Source organism: Artemia franciscana, chromosome 10 (genome assembly GCF_032884065.1).
Source record: "Artemia franciscana chromosome 10, ASM3288406v1, whole genome shotgun sequence".
Taxonomy (NCBI): Eukaryota; Metazoa; Arthropoda; class Branchiopoda; order Anostraca; family Artemiidae; genus Artemia; species Artemia franciscana.
The window spans coordinates 30,626,906-30,647,840 of record NC_088872.1 but is presented as its reverse complement, the minus strand read 5'-3'; the positions used below and the strand labels follow the sequence as shown (position 1 = coordinate 30,647,840).

Here is a 20,935-nt window from a genome sequence, read left to right as displayed (position 1 = left end):
TTAATATTATTTACATTTTGATACCCTAATTATATACATATCTGAAAAATATCAACTCTTATCATGGCATTCGTTCTTAACTAACATTATTTATTCTTTCATTAGCTAATTGTTTACATAGAAAATATTCAAAAATATACAAAAAGTATAAACCGCTTATCCTAGATAAGGAGGCATTTGACGTATTTAACGATCTTGTTTTTTGTTCATCTGCGTCTTGTGTCTCTGGGGAGAAAGCCAACCTTATCCCATGGGACAAGGGTTGTTTGTTATGCAATTCGTTATACAATATTTGCTATCGGGCAAGGGTCGTGTTTTACTCATGATATTCAAAAAGGGGAAGAGTATTTAGTTGAAAGTTTTATGGCATGTTGAACTAAATCAAAACCACTAAGCCCATGTAAGTTGTCAAAAGGGTGTTTTTCAACAATGGCTTAGGGTATTACTGATATTTCCAGAGAAAGATCGGGTGGATGATTAATTGACCGAAAGGTAATATATCTCTAGTAGTATTACTAGTATTAATGCTACTACTTTGGCTATGGCTACTACTAAGGCTAAGAGATTCAGGGGGAAATTTCAGGGAATGTTGAGCGGATATTGAACTAAATCAAAACACTCTATTTGAATACTTACTTAATTATTTACTGAAGTCCCGTCCAACCTCTTGGGACGTTTTGGGGCCACTTCTTTTGACAGGGCATGACCTAGGGCTCTGTACGTTGTTCTATCGTGTGCAGTTCGAGTCAACTCTACGATGCGCTTTCGGTCAAAGTTTTCAATCCACCTCTTGCGAGGTCTTCCTCGTGGTCGAGATCCGTCTATGGTTCCTTCGAGGGAGATTTTTGGTAGATACGGTCGTTTCCATTCTCTTGACATGCCCGAGCCATCGCAGTTGTTGTCGTTTAATTTTATTTAGGATTGTGTTGGGGGACTTCAGTCGTCTTCGCACCTCCTCATTGGTTACGTGTTCAGTGTAGGTGATTCTTGCGATGCGACGGAGACATCTCATCTCGAATGCAAGTAGGTTGCGCTCATTTTCGATCTTCAGGGTCCAGGTCTCACACCCATTTATAGCAATTGGCACAATCAGGCTGTTGAAAAGTTGAACTTTCAGCTGGTTCGACAGGTTTCGGTATTTCCAGATATTTGTGAGCTTTTTTAAAACTGGAGCTAGCAAGAGCTAGGCAGCGTTTGATGTCGGAGGTATGACAATTTTCAGCTGTAAGGAGACTGCACAGGTAGACGAATTGGTCGATCGTTTCAACTGGCTGGCCGTCAATCATTATGGAAAAAGTAGCTGCTTGTTTTTGGCGTGACGTTAACATAACTTTCGTTTTTGTGGCTTCGTTGAGACAGTCTGCTTGTCTTTGGAGATCAGCGGCCGTTGTAGAGAGCTGGTCGATGTCGTCAGCATAGGTGAGCTTGTTGACTAGGACTCCACCTATTTTGGTTCCATGTTCGTCTTGTATTAGTGACAGTATGGCGTGAAGAAACAGGTTGAACAGGTGGGGCGACAGAATACATCCTTGTAAAACTCCCGAGGATGTTGAGAATTGATCAGAGAGTCCATCAGTGGTGAGTATTCGGCTTCTGGATTGGCTGTATATATTCTCGATAATCGTGACGATTTGGTCGGGGATACCGCAATGTCTTAGGATGTGCCACAGACCTTTCCTCCAGATTAAATCGAAGGCTTGCCAAAAGTCAATAAAGAGATGATATAGGTCTTTGTTGAACTCGACAAAGCGTTTCATGAGCTGACGAACGGTGAAGATATGGTCAATGGTCGATCGTCCAGGTCGGAAGCCAGCTTGGTATTCACCCAGTACGGAGGCTGTAATTCCTTGGAATCTACGTAGGAGAATTTTGGTCAGTATTCTGGTTTGATGACTAGTCAAACTGATCAGGTGGTAGTTTTCACACTCTCTTCTTGAGCCTTTTTTGTTGATTGGGACCGCTGCTTCCTTACACCATAGCTGTGGGACGTGGCCCGTTGACCATGCGGCTGACACAACTTTGTGGTAGAATTCGACCACGTTCTCTGAGTCAATGTTAATTAGTTCAGCAGTGATACCGTCCTGTCTTAGGGCCTTCCCTCGTTTCAGGGATCTTATCGCTGCCTAGGTTTCTGATTTTAAGAGTGGTGGTGGAGGTTCTCGATCATTAATGGGGAAGGAGTTTAGGATGCTGGGATCGGCAATGATCAGCGGATCTAATTTATATTCAAAATATTCCTTCCATCGTTCGAGTTTCATTTTTGCGTCATTGATGGGATTATTTTATTTGTCTAGGATTGCTGTGGAGATGGGATCTTTCCTGCTAGACAGTTCACAAACTGTTTTGAAGAGTTTTTGACTGTTTCCGTTCCTAAACTGGGTTTCGCATTCCTTGCATTTCTCGGTAGCATGGTTACGCAAGGCCTTTTGGACTTCACGTTCGATTCTCCTTTGGAGATATTCATAGGTGTCTCGGCTGCATTGGTCAGCTTTGTTGGTGCAGATTCGCTTTTGGTTAAAAAGTTGGATTATTTCTTCAGTAATCCACGGCTTTTCGTCTTTCGTTTTCCTCCCGAGGACATAATTTGCTGTCTCCAAAACTGCAGAAGTTGCATGCTCAGCCAGTTGATCAATCTCTTCGACGGTAGTGAGGAAAGTGAAGTTCTCTAGGATAGCTCGGAATTTTGACGATAGGCTGGTGGTATGGGCACCTTTTTTTTATGGGGTCGCGAAGCAGCTCTGTCTGGAATCTAGGGATTCTTGTCGTCTTAGGGAGTCGTTTCAGTCTTAGCTTGAGTTTGGACATCAGGAGTGAGTGATCAGGTTTTTCAAGAATGTTGACGAGTAAGATTTGTAGTCAGCTCCCAGGAAATCTATGCCAAGCACATGTGGTTTCTCATTGTTATGATGGATTTTATGGAATGAAAGATCCAACTTACTCACCGGTGTTCTTAAAAGATAGCAGTGGTTCCCATAGACGAAAGGGTGAGTAAAGTTAGGAGGTCAGTATGCCTATAGTGGAGGCATCAAACTTAATGATTCATGGCAATCAGTTCTCAGAAGTTCTTTAGCCAAAGCTAACCTAGTGCTCTTTTTGTATGTGTCTTGGAGCAATTTTGGTAGTACAAGCAGGAATAGTCTTGAGTTTTGAGTTTCTTCTCAGTCTTCTTAGTCTTGAGTTTTGAAGCACACAAAAGGCAGATATTTGTACTGCAGTTCATGCTGCTCCCAGCCTTAGAAATAAACTTATTCTGTAACTGTTATATTTAAAATGGATAGCGCTGTCAGTTTAAAGTTCTTTGTTAGTATTTCCTCTTCTATTCATCCTAAAATATTCTAGTAAAGATCAAAAAAATATGAACTCCAATAAAGATGCAGGTAGGTATGTGCTTCAAACTAAGTATATGAGTCAAAATACTTCTTAAATAATAAATAATTACGTGTTTGTTATTTTTATATTTGATAGGTATGGATTGGTGATTTAAGTTCTCAGGGTTCCAAACTGAGGGAGATTTCTAATTAGTTTTTTGTAATCTTGGGATTTCCAGATATTCAATGTAAATGTTTAAATCTTGATATGTTTAATAAGCACAAAAATTAAAATTTGAAACATTGGCTCAGATTTACCATTAGTTTAAATAATAAGTTTTTCAGCCCCGCTGGAACAGCACAATCCTGAAATATCATTTCGACAGCCTAAAGAAATTGGGATTTTAAATTTTAATTTACTGACCTTTAAAGTCCGTCCTATAGCCAGTGGCGGGGGCACGGGGGGCACCCCCTACCGAACATAGTGGCAGATTTAGGGTTGGGACCGCTTGCTACGGTTGGGGCTGGGACGAAATTTTTCTTTTAATTGGTTTGTAGTAGTTTTTCAAAAGTTTTTGACTGTCGCGGATGCGGATTTGCATGCAAGTATGTGCTTCAAACTAAGTGTTTGAGTCGAAATACTTCTAAAATAATAAATAATTTTGTGTTTGTCTTTGTAATTTAAATTCTCAGGGTTTCAAACTGAGATAGTTTTCTAATCTTTTTTTTTGTAATCTTGAGATTTCAGATATTCAATGTAAGCGTTTAAATCTCAATACGTTTGTTGAGGACAAAAATAAAAATTTGAAACATCGGCTCAGATTCAGCATTAGTTTAAATATTAAGTTTTTCAGCCTCGTTGTAAAAGCACAATCCTGAAATATCATTTTGACAGCCTAAAAAAGTTGGGATTTTAAATTTCCCCTCCTTGTTATTACGAAATGAAGATTTTTTCCTCCCTGTTGTCTTTTGTCGTAATAGAGACATATTCCCTTGATAAATGCTTTTAGGCGGTACGGGTTATTAGTAAAATCTAACAGAGACCAAACAAAGTAACTGAAACAGGAACTCTTCTGAATGTGCTCAGAAACTGCATTGCGTTTATTTTTCTTCTGAATGAAGTTATAAACACATTGAAGGACAAAGGACTATTTTTAATTGAAGTCACTAAATTGAAACAGCTAACAATTCATAGATTCAGTATTTGTGCGAACCAGTTAATATACATTACGGGTGGGCTCTGCTGAAGTATTCTGGCTACAAAACTTTATAAGGCCCTCTCATGTCTGAAGCCCTGGCTGTCCTAGCACTGACCACGGAAATTTTTAATGTCCAGGTCAAGTGAAAGAAACGTATGGTTTATTAGTACTGCTAATGTTTCCCAAGGGTTTTTTCTCAGTACAATAAAATAAACAAACGACTCATGAACTTCAAAATTTTCATTAACTTATCTCAAGACCAGAGTAACTTGCTCACGTTTCGCTATATCTTTAGTTTTGTCCACAATAACTAAAAAAAATTTTGCTCTTTTTAGTTGTTTAAGTATTTTTTTTTCTCACCGATAATAGATGGTAATTTATTTTGAATAGCTGGTGAAATGTATGGAAAATACTTTGTACGTTCAACAAAGAGCTGTTGAGTTACACCACTGTCCTTAAAGCAAATTTGCATTAGCTCCAAAAACCTCTCTCTGTTTTTCGAATCCGTGTTTTCGTCCACGGCTCACTTTGCAATACCTTGTCTCCGACAATATATCAGTGATTTACAAGGGACTTTTGATACAATTTATTTTTTGCACGTCTTTGTTGTTGTACGACAATTTAATGTTTACTTTTTCCGCATCAGAAATACTTTTGTTCGATTCTCTAAGACAGACAAGTTTAACAGCATTCACCATGTTTGACGTACTTTTCTGATGGCTTTCAAATACCATGACGCCTTTTTCCAATTAGAGAGCACATTCACTATAAAAATATCGCCTTCTTTATATTTTTTACTATGACAGTGAAAAGCAAGGCATGCAAAACATTGTGCTTTTTTTTCTGAGCAATACTCTAAGCAATGGAAAGTACCGTGCCACTCTGTTCTGAATTTTCTCCTGTTAAACTAATCAAGTCTCTTTGTTTTAAGCAGCTGTCACAAAAAAGAGCAAACATTGAGGTTGTATCATCAACTGGATCCTGTTTGTTAATTAATTTGGTAAAGGCTGAGCTGTACTCATTATTTTGATTGACCTCATTTTCTGTTTTTAGGTTGTTACAGGAAGACGTAGATCGGGAAACAAATTCCTTTCAATACTTTCTTCTTCTTGTTCCAAAGTCTGTTTTTTTTGTTTTGTTTTTTTTTTTTTTACAGTAGGTTCTGAACCAAAGAAAAGACATAAGGATGTCTGCCCTTTCTTTGTTTATTAGCCCTTAAAAACAAAATAAATTAATATAAATTATATTTTTTATAATGTTATAAGACACTTCATAGTTGAGAGTTGGACAGAGCTGGTGAAGGAACTGAAGTTTGGGTCATCTTAGATTGCTGAGCCTACGAACACACTTTTTCTGAATTAATAATTTTATGGAATATGTAGTAGCCCAGCTGTCCCGGTTCTGGGAGCACATGTGTATGCGCTGTTCTACTTGATTTGAAGTAGAAGGGGATTGGGGACATGGGTTGGTGCCAAACAGTGAAAAAATCTCCTTTGGTGGGGGGATTGCAGTCAAAATATGTTAACTAAAATTATTCTAAACATTACAAAGAAGGCCTAAGCATTGTTTTTTGACACGTTTTCTTCTTAACCACCCTAATTCAAGACTTATACCAATTCTAAGGGGAGGGCAATATTATATTTTAATTTTCTCAATTGAAATATCAAATAAAAATGTATTTTGAAATAAATTGATTCGTGGAAATGCAGGAGAAAAATATCCCCCTCCCATAATTGGGACCACTTGAACTATTTTCAATAGCAACAGAAGCGTCTTTGAAGGTCTGAGTTTTCTTGACACTGTTTTATGGGGTACCCTTGACTAGGTATCGAATAATCACTTAATCTAGCTTAAAATACAGATTTCCATACTGCTTCTGCTAATGAAAACAATGGAAGCTGTGTTTCACTATAATATTTTTCAAGCACTAGAACTGCCAATAAGCTTCTTGGCATTTATGTCAAAATTTTCCCCGGTTTTTATATACGACAAGCTTATATACATAGTAGATAGCCGATTTCCTTGATGATAATACTTCAAAGGCGGTATATTTGCATACATATTAATGAGGAAGCGTAAAGGGATCTGTTTTTTTGCGCTTTTCATGGATTAAAAACAAGCACGGATTAATAACAAAAAATATCTGCTCAAAGTAAAGAGCGGATTTGAAGCTAAGAACGAGCATCACTATAATGTTACTTATTGAAATATACGTTTTTCTCCAAATTATTGGATGGGGGGGGTTAAGTGCCCTCCTTCCAGTAATACATATAAACCTTTTTATACATGTATTTTCTTGAACATAAGCTCACTTTTCTGTTAAATCATGAATGCCAAGTTGGCTAAGCTTGTGTAGCATAAAACTAGTACAGTACACCTGGTTATCAGTTGTCCATTATAAATGATATTTAGGAAATAGGCTGTATTGGATATTTAGCTAATCAAGATTAAAAACAGTAAATTTAAAACACACTTTAATGAGTTTTGAACAAGAAATACAGCGATGATGCCCATTGTTGTATGAAGGCTTGCTGTACAAATATTGTCTTCAATTTTTCAATTTTCTTCAATTTCAAAATTCAATTTCAATTTTCAATTCAAAAATTCAATTTCAATTTCAAAATTCCTCAATTTTTTCTCAGCAATATTTGAAGCTGCTACAAGAGGATTATTTTTTATTTGGTAAGAAAGAAAGAGTAAATAGTTCTGCCTCAAACAAGGCGAAATCTGCCTTATTAACCTAATAGGATATAGTCTACCACTAGTGACCAACATATTTTGAATCAAATTAGATCTAAAACCAAGATAAAGTGAAAAAATTAGATTGTCTATTAAAAAGATAAATCACATGATAATTAAAGGAAAATAGAAAAAGAAATCTCTAAATAGAAAGTTACCTAGTTCTAAGAATAAGCATACTGTACCATGGAAATGTTTTTTTTTTATTCAGAAGCTCAGTAAAATTAGTAGAGAAATTGTTGACAAATACATTTGATAAGTCAAAGTAAGGGTTGTAGGATAATTATGCTACAATAAGATATTTAAAAAAAAATATATAAATTAAAAACGTAAAATTTCAAAAGCGTATTATACAAGCATTAAAATAGTTAAACTCAAGCTCTCCTGACTTGACTTTCATTGTTATTTCTTTTTCCTTTCAATTATTAAGTTCATTCAAAGAAATCTTTATGTGCATTCACTCTTACCATTTTAGGTCTGTTCGTTCATGTAAGCTATAATTCTGTAGAATTCCTTGTATTATTAGAATGTAGTTCCTCCTTGGGTTTGCATCCTCTCACCGGGGTATTTGTGATGTATTCTTACATCAGATATCACCTTTATACACGTACCTAAGTAATTTTCTCTGTTCCCTCTCTGTTTGACGCCCGGCTGCCTGCCATCTTTGACTCAGCCTTACGGAGTTGTCTCCAAGATGCCTTCACTTTTTTTACCATTAAGAAAAAAGCCATTGGTTAGTTCTCCGGTAAATAATACCATTACTAACAGTTTGTCACCAACAGATATTTATTATGCACCTTAGGTACATATTAAGAGCCACTCTTTTTAATAATATACAAATTTTAATATAAATTTAAAATCCCCAACAATGCCTATCATATAATAAAACTGACAAGGCATCCCATCTAAATGCTGGTTCTGAATTTGAATTTCCTAGTTTCCGAATTGAATTTCCAGCTTCTTTGAATTTCCTAAGCATATGAAACTTTCATAATAAAAAACATTTCATTAGTTCCTTGCATTCAGTGATGGTGCATTTGTATAAAGAAGGCTACTGGACGGATCTTAACAACAATTAAGTTAACCAGTCGCTTCTAACATTTTGAATCCACCATATCTCTCTGCTTAAAATTTAAGAAATTCAAATGGTCATGAAAAGGATGACCACTTCCTGTCCAAGCATTCAAGTAATCAGAAAGTGTTCCTGTATGAGTGATATATCAAAACGTTAAAATTTTCTAGCTTTTATGGTCATATGTCCAGCTTAACATGGGCGCTGGCAGAGAAGGGCAGGCCAACCCTCCTGGAACTTTGGGAATATAAAGCAACTATACGAAAACCAAAGGAAAAAGCGCCGAATAGGGTAAAACCATAGAAAAATGTGCGCTTCCCCATTGTTGACTGCCTGCTAATAGATTTTAACCCTTAATAAGGAAAATATAAGTTCTACTTTGTGATTGAGTGACCCCTTTCCAGTTTCTCACAAACATTTTTCTATATGATTTGGTTGAAGCTAAAAATAAAAATCAAATTTGTCAGTAATGAATGGTAAGTAAATAACGATCCTTGTCAATAATGAAAGTATAAGAGCCTAGATATGGATAAAATTCAATAAAGAAATCAGCTTTTTATGGTGATCCTAAATATATGGAGGGTGTAAAGAGGGAGGCTTTAAATAGATTAGGTTGGAGGAGGAGCGTACGGAACTGTGTTAGCCTCAGGCGGTTTGGTGCTGTAGTGAGTTATTAGTATTAGTAGTAGTTCGTATTTGCTAATTACAGAAGACACAAGGAAAACAACTTAATAAGGGGTAATTTCAATAAAAAATTTGCCGTCAACTTTTGCTTGCACTGCAAGAGCATTCGTGGGCTGATATATGAAGCCACTATAACCAGAAATGTTTCTCCTGAACGGAATGCTGGGAATTTTGTTTTATCTCTCTCAACAGATACGTTTTCTTGTTTTGTATTGTCTTTTTTTTCCAGGAGCGATTGTAGTGTATCAAGTTGATACTTTGAAAAAAAAATTATTCTTTCTTTTCGAAGTTTGAAATTTGAAGTTATCTTTTTACAGTTATGAAGTATAAAGGTTTTTGTTATAAGAAAATTGGATTAAAAATATTGAATTGAAACAAATATTTGAGTTTCTTAATTTTAGTTTTTAATGTTTTAATTTTAATAAACTACTTTGATAATGTGCTACTTTTCATAAACAGTTGAGTCTAAAGGCATTAAATGTTTTGGTGCTTGATAACCAAATTCAAAACTTTCGATATTGTTAAAAAAAATATCCTTCCAACACTTCGGCATTGCTAAACAGAACTGAATACTAGGAGTCTATATCTTAGTGTTTGCAAGTAGGCTGTATTTTTTTTAATTAATTACTTCTTTCCGTTTTATATACTTTTAATTTAGTTGACATACATTTTCCATTACCGTTAGAAAAAAATTTTCTCACTAAGCTTCATTAAAGAGAAAAAAACATATATATAAGACATTTATATTCATTATACAAAAAACATAAATAGAAAAAATGTTTCTCACTAAGCTTCATCAAATGAAAAAAAAAACAATTTTTTTTTCAACTGAAAATACGGACCAACATTAAAACAGAACAAAGAGAAATTATTACGTATATGAAAGTGGTCACCCCCTCCTCAACACCACACTATTTACGCTACAGTTTTTCGGCACTTTAAAAAAAGTTACTTAGTGTTCTCACTAAACGACTCTTGTGTTTATGGGGTTGTTTGTAAAAAACTGGGACAAAATCTAATGTTTAGCGCAAAGAGTTAGGCGTTGAGGAAAGGGGAAAACGCCTCATATACGTAACAATTTTGCTCATTTTACTTTCAGTTAAAAAAAAATTGTTTCTTTTAGATTTAATTTCTGATCTTTTTTAAATAACGCGACGATAACTGGCTCCACCTTCACGGAAAAATCCCCCTCCCCAAAGAGGTATCCTCTGGGCAATTCAATCCAGGTGAAAATTTATCCCGGAGAAATGCCCTTAAGATATACACTCCTCAAATTGAAGCAGTAAAGAAAAAGAAGACACATAAAGAAATTTTGTATAGAAATTCTGGCAAATTCACCCAGTGTAAAAGTTCGCTTAAAAAGTTCCCCCTGGAAATAACCCTCTCCATGGATATCCCCTCTCCACCCAAAAAATGTATTTATACTTCCCAATATCAAATAAGACAATCGGTAAATTTTTTTCACTTAAAAAGCTTTCCCCAAGGACTGTAGGGGGCTATTTTCTCTCTAAGGACATAGTTATCATGCTTTTCAACTATGCTGAAGAAAAAGTTATCACAAAGTTGTGATCGGACAATTTTGGGATAAAAGTGGCGTGGGAGGGGGCCTAGTTGCCCTCCATTATTTTGTCACTTTAAAATGGCACTAGAACTTTCCATTTCCGTTAAAATGAGCCCTCTTTCGACATTTTAGGCCCACCATGTCGATACGATCACCCCTGAAAAAAACAAAACAAAAAGGAAACAAATAAACAACAATTCGTAAATCTTCCTTCCGGCAAAAATTAAAAATTTCAACATTTTTGCAGATATGAGCTTGAACCCTCAACCATAGGGTTCTTTGATATTCTGAATCCAATGGTTTGATTTTCATTAAAATTCTATGACTTCGAGAGGGTCTTTTCTCCTTTTTTTGAAAATCAGACAAATATTCTCAGGCTTGTAGCTTTTGATGGGTATGACTAAACTTAATGAAACATATATTGTTTGAATCAGCACATTAATTCAATTCTTTTGATACATCTATTGGTATCAAAACTCCGTTTTTGAAGTTTTGGTTATTGTTATTTTAAGTATAGATGGAAAAGTATTATTGTTAGTATTGATTGGAATTCTGTAAGACTTGTGATCTTTAACATAACTGAAGCAATCACAACCTCTCCAAGAGGATTTTCATTTTATATTATACAATTTACCCGTTTTTAATTAAAGGGGGTCGTTTGATTATAATTGTGTTCAAAAGTATTGCTTTTAGGCTATTAAGGTGAGACTTGCGGGAAGTCTGAGGATCACTAAATGCAAAGCTACCATATGCATCTTGTTTTTCAAAAGGGTGTATCTGCAAAATCTTGAGAGTGACTGAGGATATCATAAATATGATCTAACTATCATAGAAATATGATTTTTAATTTTAACTTCTGTTGTCGTTTTTGATATTTTTATAGTAATTTATATTCGTTTTGAGTTTAAACTATTGTTAGAATTTGCTTTTGCTGGTTTTAAATTCGATATTACTCTTCATTTTTCTTCTCTAAAACTTATTTTTCTATTTTTTCAATTCATAACCTATTAAACCTCTTAAGAGGCTTAATAGTTCTGACATATGAAATATATTGGACTGTTTAACTCTAGCAACTCTTAATTTACTTTTTACGTCTTTTTTATCCCAATGGGTCTCCTTTTCATATCAGCTCGTTATCAAAAGATATTTGACAGATAACAGTTCAAATGAAACACGTTAAAAATTTTCTTATCACTTTTGCTTAGTTTCATTGTGTTTAATAGATAACAGTTGGTCATTTTATTTAAGTAAATTTTGCAAGTTTATCTCTCTATTCAACAGTAAGTCATATTCTGTTTGTCTGTATGCCTGTTGCACTTTTATTTCAATGACTGGTTCAAATAGAATTACTTTTGCAGATTACAAATTCTTAGATTAAGGATTGCTTATTTAATTTTCTAAATTTAAAAGATATAAAGTGTAGAATTGTATAATAATATATAAAATATTAAGTTTAATTTTTAACATTTTGTTCAATTTTTTTCTCAAATTTGAACGAAAGATCTCCCGAACAGAAGTATCATTCATTTTATGAATAAATTTATATTTGTAGGTGTTGGAAAAACAATAGAGGTTATTATGTAAAACAATCATGTTTACTATAAGCCTATTTCGTGTTTCAATTTACTTTTCTCACGTTCCCTATAGCAGCGGCTTAAACATGACAGCTCTTGAAGATATCATATTTGCTGAGTTTAAGAGTTCATTTGTAAGTTTTTTGCCTCCCTAAGGGTAGTAATCCTATTACTTTCAGAAACAGTATTAATTTCAATGTCCTGAATAATATGAAAATTAAATCCTTGAATATCGAGGAAACCAAAAAAATAGGGTCTTAACATTTTGACTGACAAATTAAGTCAATTTGAAATGGACTTGTTAGGAGTTTCATAAGGAAGGTGTAGGATTTATGATGAATAAAGAAGCTATTATGTCTTTCTAAGATTGGAAAGTTACTAATAATAAAATATTAGTAGATGGTTTTACAACTAAAAAGGCCAAAGTATCAGTCATATTAGTATATGCCCTTTTGGAACGCATTGACTTAGATAGCATGATTCAGATAAACTTTGCTTACAGCTGTAGCAAATAATAGACAGTAGCTCAGGCAGATTATTATATTTGTATGAAATGATTTTACGGCTCAGTTTAACAGAAAGAGAGAAAGTTAGTGTCCTAGCCTAGATAAATTTGTATAGGAAAGGGCAATAGCAGCAATAATAAACCACTGCAATTTACAAGGTGTATGATATGATATAGACTTATTATCTAACAAAACCGTAAAAAATACAATAGTCGGCAGAGTATAAGTAAATAATAAATATAATAAAAAGAGAACTTTCACGATACAATTTAATACAAATGTATACAGAAAAACAGGATAACTCAATATCAAGATTAAAATAAATATTCTTCTCAAGTTGGTCCTTTGAGAGTTACCCAAGGATGACCTTGAGAGTTACACAAGGATCTAACAAAACCGTAAGAAATACAATAGTCGGCAGAGTATAAGTAAATAATAAATATAATAAAAAGAGAACCTTCACAATACAATTTAATACAAATGTATACAGAAAAACAGGCTAACTCAATATCAAGATTGAAATAAATATTCTTCTCAAGTTGGTCCTTTGAGAGTTACCCAAGGATGACCAGTATTTCAAAATTTCTTATGGACATTCGGCACTCTCATTGAAACGACCAAAGCAGGGTCAATCAGTTTGAATCTACTGATCTAACAAGGGTTTTTGAACCAAGATACAAGCCCAAGCAAATCTTGACATATTGAAAATAAATTTTACGCCGATTTTTTTCTCTCTTTGTGTAAAAAGTTTCCCAAACGGAGAAACGTAGAAAAAATTTGGTGAAATAAACACGTAATACAATCAGGCTATAACATCTTTACCAAATCTGGTCTTGCCTGAGACATGCTTTCCATAAGAAGAATGAAAATTTCTAATAGCATGGCCTTCTGTGGCCACTGTGACCAAATAGCCTTCCTTGACCCACCGATTAGGACTCCTGAGTAAATAAGTACTTGAAAAGGTCTGTGAAAATTTTATAATCAGCTTCATTCAGGTGGAAAAAAATGAAACTGTTTGTCCCGTCTCTACTTTGTTAAGTTTTCGGATACAAATATACCAGTGCATGCCAACTTCGACTTAAGCTTAAAAACTTTCTGGGTAATTTCTTTCGACCTGAATTTGACTAGGACCGGAGCTATGGCTTCAGCTGTAGAACTGTTTAGTTCAAATCTTCTCACTTCCACAATATCACCATCTGATACTACAGATATTTCCATTTTATTGCGAATCACACTCTCAATTACTGACCTTAGGTCACTAGTTGTAGGCTATTTGAAACCGTTGGAAATAAGACTGTCTAGCTTTAAGTCTTTATCGTACATATCTAGCTTTGCTCTTTAGTCTTAATTCTCTCCTCAAGAAACGTTATCTGATTTCTTAGATTTTTCAGCTCATTACTGAGGGCTAGGAATATCGTTTATAACTCAACAATCAGAGCGGAGTAAACCTCACTGACGATAGTTGAACTCTGAGCTTTTATGGCATTCAAAGTGTCACTGGATAAAGACTGCCTGCCAGCAGCAGTAACACTAGTTTTTCATCCAGCTTCTCGTCGATTTTTTTGCAATATTTTCCATCACACGTTGGCCTGTTCTGCGGCGGAAATGCGAAGAATAATAGCCGAGGATCCCACTATAGTTTGTTGGCTAGGAATTGGAATTTGAGTTTTTAGCTTATCTTTGCAAAGTTCTATATAAATGTTCGGTTGATGGATAAACTGCTCAAATGCTCCCTTTACACCCTTGCTAGTAGATATCATAGCTTCAGCCAAATTTGCCTCAAACTGCATAAGCTGTGACTCGAGGACAAACTAGGTGTCATGTGAACCGTAGCAAAAAAACAGAACTTAAAGGTTCTTAGCTTATGTTTACAGTCTATGGAACCAAAACCTCAATAAAACAAACTGGCCAATCGAGAAATCCTCAAAACTTTGTTAGAGCTAAATCAAAAATACTAAATTTAGCCATTATCTGTAGCTCAAAATTATCAAATGGAATTTACAATAGCTACCAAAACAGAACTCGTACCCGTTAGTGGGATAGAACCTGCTAATTGATTTCTTCACCGTATTCTTAAGAAATATCTTAATATCTGAACATCCAAAATACTCGTACCAATAATCACACGTCAGTATTTACCAGAGCTCGCGAAATGTGACTTCATTGAGTGAATGCTAGATACGAACAAAATGGGCTGAAAAGTCCTTTGGCCAGAAGAGGATATCCAATATCGTTCATAAGCCAATTTCATTCCACTTGGCTAGTAAATAGATGCAAGGGGGGGCAATATTAAAGCCACCCCTTTCCAAAAATTGCAGCTTTAATTTTGCATAAACTCAGCTGTAAAATGCAGAGTCCTTTTTGGGGATATCCCCCGAAAAAGAAAAATTGAAGCTTTTTTTTAACAGTAGTGTTGGACTGAGACTGATTAAAGCTGTTTGCCATGGTTATAAGTAAAGCTTAGATAAATATTTTTAGGTAGACAATTTGTAATTTTTGGTTCCCCTTCAACCCCATTTTGGTGCTGTATTTAGTGTTAAGAATGGTTGGAAAAAGAAAGAAGGTCAAACGGGGCAAGGAAACAATGGCAATTGTATCGGCATCGCGTAATTCAGTGTTGAGTGACTCCAGCTCACTTGATTCAAAAAGAGTAGAAATTATTTCACTAAGGTCGTTAGCTGACAATATTAGCACAATTTTGGACGCAATTCAGTCAATTACTGAAATTCTTAATTATTTATCTGGATCAGTTAAGTCCATGAATCCCGATTATCACACCTTGAGAATTTTGTTGCTACTTCCCTAAAGGAAGTCTCCAAATTAAAATCTAGAATAGCTACTGTTGAAAGTGAGTCAAAAGTGATAAAAAATAATTTATTTCTACTAGCGGAAGAAAATTTTGTTTGACATCTGAGTTGTCTTTATTGAAAGGGAACACTATGAGAATAGAAAGCAGAGATACTGAAAAAAATTTATTGCTTTGGAATGTCACTTTTAATGATAAAGATTCAGTTAAAAAATCTTTTAAAAAGTAATTACTGATGGAATTGACTTAAATTTGGATTTTGAATGTTCTGTGGTAGACTTTAACCGTGGAAAAAAATTATCGAAGCGGAAGTTGTAAGAAAAGAAGCCCTAATGTTTATATTGAAAAACGCTAGGAGGTTTCTTCTATACTCTAAAGTCAACTTTAGAGTAATTTAGAGATAAATTTGAAAATATGTTAGGCATGATATCAAATCTTTGAATGCCATTTTTTCCTTGGGGACTTCAATATTGACTTAATGGGATGCCTCCCATCAAACCTGCAAAGGATTGACCGACATTTCCTTCAGTTTTTAGAATGTAATCTTTAACATGGTATGAGCCCAGTATGTTTTATTCCGACACGAATTGAAAATTGATCTTCTTCTCTGATTGATAACATTTTTGCACCTTATCCATGTGAGGCTATATTTATGGTTATGGAAGATACGTCTGATCCTTGTAGATGAATGTCTAACTTTAGAGCGCAAAAGATAGTCAATAAAGAAAATCTTATGAAAAGGACAAATTTCTCACAAGTAAATATGAATGAACTGAAATTTAATTTTAGCGATTTAGATTGGAGTGAATTTACTAACGAGAATGATCCAAGTACATCCTCGGATGTACTTTACTGAATTTTGAACAAAAAACTGAGCCTTCATTGCCCATTCACATTGCCCTACATACCAAAAAAGAACCTCACCCAAAAAACCTTGGATAAGTTTATCGCTTTTAAAATCTATCAAGGAAAAAATCGACCCTATAAAATACAAATGAAATATCCCTCAGCTCATAATATACAGCGATTCAAAAACTATAGAAATTTGCTGGTTCAAATTCTTAGAGGAAGTGAACAAATTTATTATGAAAATTAATTTAAGAAATCGGATTCAAATCCGACTACATGAAAATTAATCAAGGAAAAAATTGGAAACAATACTAAGACATCACACCCTGAAGTGATCATAAATGAAAGTGGTGTTGAATTGAAGGGGAAGGATGTTGTTGCAGATTATTTTTGTAAATACTTTTCCCCTTTTAGTACTACTACTGATCTGGAATCCCATGAATCTTTATTCGGTTCATATAAAGATTATTTACCGTCATTTTAAAATTCTAGTATGTTCATGACCCCAGTTACTTTCGGTGAATTCCAGAAAGTAATCACAAATTTAAAACGTGGTAATTCCCAATTTCTAGATGGGCTCTCCACAAATATTCTTAAAGAACCGGCTGGTCTAAATCCATGTCCCATTGTTTATATTTTAAGCGCATCTATATCATCAGGGATCTTTCCAGAAGTACGGAAATCTGCACGAGTTATTCCAATTCATAAGAAAGGTGATAAGACAGATGTAGGCTACTATCGCCCTATAGCTATTTCTTCTCCTTATCTTAGGTTCTAGAAAAAAATTATTCAAACTAGAATTGTAATGTATTTTAATAAAATGAATTTATTTACTAAAAATCAGTTTGGATTCGGGCAGGGTCATTCCACTGAACAGCTATTACTGCGCTAATCTTGGAGATTAATGATTCACTAAATGATGATAATGATATCCATTAGCAGGAGGATCAGAGTTTCTGCATCTGGCTTTGTGACCTTCGTAAAGTGTCTCACAGCTTCCAAGAATAAGTTGCCATTAACCCATCCACTGGGTTGAGCGAGTCCCAGGCAACCAGGGGGGGGGGTCCATCATTAATCATTCTAGGTACAGAGCTCCGGATGGATGAAAACCCGAGGGATAGTAGCTCCGAATGCAGTAGCGAAACAAACAGTAGTTATATTTTGACCTCTTTTAGCAGACAATGTCTGACCAACCTATTTTTGTCCAGTGCGCGCTAGGACTTTAGGTGCTGGAAGCACCGTGGGTATGCCAGTTTCATCCACATTCCAGATGCAATCGGGTGTCCATTTGGCTCCAAATCCTTCGTAGACATCAAGCCGCTTATCAAAAAACGTCTGGACTACAGGTTTGTAAAATCTGGAGGCGCTCACCTGACTTGTGGATTCCAGCTTCCTGATTAAAATGTCTGGATTCCACTTAAGAAATATGAGAAGCCAGTCCTTCGACACTGTTTTTTTCCGTTCAACTTTATGCACAGAAATGTTATTTGCACTTGCGTAAGAATAGGCCAAACATCTGGAATCTTTTGACGTAATTCCGTGGTTCATAGTGGAACAGGTTTGGAAATAGTGTGCAAGTTTCCTCACGTGTCCCATGTCAAAAACTTGCCTGTTGCGTTTGGCCTTCATCGGAAAGTGGATATAGAGTGGCTGAGGCTCTTCATTGGCACTTTCTGAAACTTCTTCCCTTGACGACTTTGATTGCTTGACGTAGTCCAGTAGTGTACATTTTTAATGACAAAGGTTCTGTAATTCTTCTCAACGGGCCTTCTTTCTTGAAATAAGCCTCAGTGAATCTCTTAATATTTTCTCAATCAGGAGGAGAATCTTGCCGCTTTCTTTTGTATACTCCAGGCATTCTGAAAAAAAAAAACTAGAAAAGGGTGAAAATAAAAATCATAGGAGGTACATGATAAGAAAAAAGATAGGATGGGGCAAAAAAGTTGGTGGGATTTGTTCAAATAATATCTGAATTGCTGCCCACTGTGGTTGTCCGGGCCAACCCCACCTGAGAGAAAAAGCCTGAAATCTCACCTGCACCCCAGAACTTACAGATGCCGCCAAAAACCAAAATCAAAACAATTTAACAAAGTCTAAGTTGTACGTGTCATGCATTAAGAAAGCTAATATTTATCAATATAGGCTGAATCAAATTTCAAAGTAAAGAAGATACAGAACACCTTACCTTGGTTTTTTAGTTCTTTTCAAATATTTCCAAAACAACTGCAGGTGGGTAACAAAACTACGCATGCAAGTGGGATTTTAGATGGCAGGTCTACAGTGTTTTTTTCGTGATACACTCGACGTCGCTGTAGGAAGAGAAGCGCTTGTCCAGATTTACCCCGTGTCCGAACTAACCCCGCCTTCCCCTATTTTATGCAACACATAAATTATATCCAGAATTTCCTATCTCCTACAGTGTTACAATTGAAAGCAGTCACCCACCCTAAGCTTGTAACTTTTGGAGTTCTTACTGATAGAGTTTTTGATAAGCCACACAACCAAGGTACCAATCCTCCCCTGCAATTCTTCCACTGTCTCTGCTAGCTTTGCATTTTAGTTATCAGGTACTTTAATACCCTTAGTACGATAATGGCTTAAATATATGCAAGTCTACGCGCTTCTAGGGGATTATATTCAAAATGTATATCAGGTATAGTTCTCAAGTAAGTTTCTAGTCCTTCTGCTTGTTTATCTGCAAATATTGGTCCTGTATTTAAACTGAGGGAAAAAAGGCACAGATTCAGACTTTGTAGAGAGATTTATAATTTTTAACTTTTTTCGAGTAGTCTTGCAGCGTTCCTCTTGGGATATTCATAATACTTCAAGAGGATCTGACTGCTTTATTGTTACTAAACAAGAAAGGAAAAACTGCTGCAATCATAACCTCTTGATACAAAGTATAACCGTGGCTATCTAACAGTTCGTGGTAACGAACTGTAGTAAGCAGCGATCCGGCTCAATAGTAACCAAAACTCTAAAAAATGAATTTTAATATCAAAAGCTATATCAAAATAATCGCATTTTAATGCTGATTTTAAATATATAAGTTTCATCAAGTTTAGTCTTACCCATCAAAAGTTACGAGCCTGAGAAAATTTGCCTTATTTAGGAAAATAGGAGGAAACACCCCCTAAAAGTCGTAGGATCTTAACGAAAATGACACCATCAGATTCAGCGTATCAGAGAGCCCTACTGTAGAACTTTCAAGCTCCTATCTACAAAAATGTGGATTTTTGTATTTTTTTGCCAGAAGACAAATCACGGGTGCGTGTTTATTTGTTTGTTTGTTTGTTTTCCCAGGGGTCATTGTATCGACCAAGTGGTCCTAGAATGTCGCAAGAGGGCTCATTCTAACGGAAATGAAAAGTTCTAGTGCCCTTTTTAAGTGGCCAAAAAAATTGGAGGGCATCTAGGCCCCCTCCCACGCTCATTTTTTTCCCAAAGTCAACGGATCAAAATTTTGAGATAGCCATTTTGTTCAGCATAGTCGAAAACCATAATAACTATTTCTTTGGGGATGACTTACTCCCCCACAGTCCCTGGGGGAGGGGCTGCAAGTTACAAACTTCGACCAGTGTTTACATATAATAATGGTTATTGGGAAGTGTACAGACGTTTTCAGGGGGATTTTTTTTGGTTTTGGGGATAGGGTTGAGGAGAGGGGGCTATGTGGGAGGATCTTTCCCTTTAGAGAAATGTAATGGGGGAAGAAAAATTCAATGAAAAGGGCGCAGGGCGAAGGACGAATCTGGTCACGTTGGAATAAAACGTCAAATTCAGAGCTTAATATACAATGCTGGGTGTTCGGAGCCTCTCTATTATGGAGTATAATTTGAAAATAACACAACTATACGAGCGATAAAACATATATACCACGACCATAACTCAACTAACGAAAGAACTGCTAAGAGATAACACAACTATAAAGCGAAAACAGGTGAAAACTAACGGGAAAATAAACAAACTAAGAGGTGGAAGGGGCCCAGAGAAAAAATATAATCCTTTTCCAATTTTGAGCCTAACTTCCGCAAAGGAGTAATAATGTCAGAAGCCCCGGAATACCGAATTATTTTCTTTCAAACAGTTCGTGGTAACGAACTGTAGTAAGGAGCGACCCGGCTCAATGGTAAACGAAACTCTAAATAATAGAATTTTGATGCTAAAATATACATCAAAAGAATCTGATTTTCATGCTGATTTTAAATATATAAGTTTCATCAAATTCGGTCTTTGTCATCAAAAGTTACGAGCCTGAGAAAATTTGTCTTCTTTTAGAAAATAGGGGAAACACCATCGCATTCAGCGTGTCAGAGAACCCTATAGCAAAATTTTCAAGCTCCTTTCTACAAAAATGTGGAATTTCGTATTTTTTGCTAGAAGACAAATCACGGGTGCGTGTTTATTTGATTGTTTTTTGTTTTTTGTTTTTTTCCCAGGGGTCATCGTATCGACCAAGTGGTTCTAGAATGTTGCAAGAGGACTCATTCTAACGGAAATGAAAAGTTCTAGTGCCCTTTTTAAGTGACCAAAAAAAATTGGAGGGCACCTAGGCCCCCTCCCACGCTCATTTTTCTCCATAGTCAACAGATCAAAATTTTGAGATAGCCATTTTGTTCCGCATAGTCAAAAACCAT

The 20,935-nt window shown here is 35.5% G+C and overlaps 1 protein-coding gene across 2 annotated transcripts in view; it reads left to right on the top strand.

The window, feature by feature from the left end:
* Nucleotides 1–378: 378 nt before the first annotated feature.
* Nucleotides 379–20,935, top strand: part of LOC136032058 (uncharacterized) — a 45,139-nt gene continuing 24,582 nt past the window's right edge. Inside the window, exon 1 of one of the 2 annotated variants that reach the window (XM_065712174.1) lies at nucleotides 379–492. The gene's annotated coding sequence lies outside the window, so the exon portion shown is untranslated. Of the gene's footprint in view, nucleotides 493–11,731; nucleotides 11,844–20,935 lie in introns of those variants that run through there. The other variant, XM_065712173.1, reaches the window with a different exon arrangement.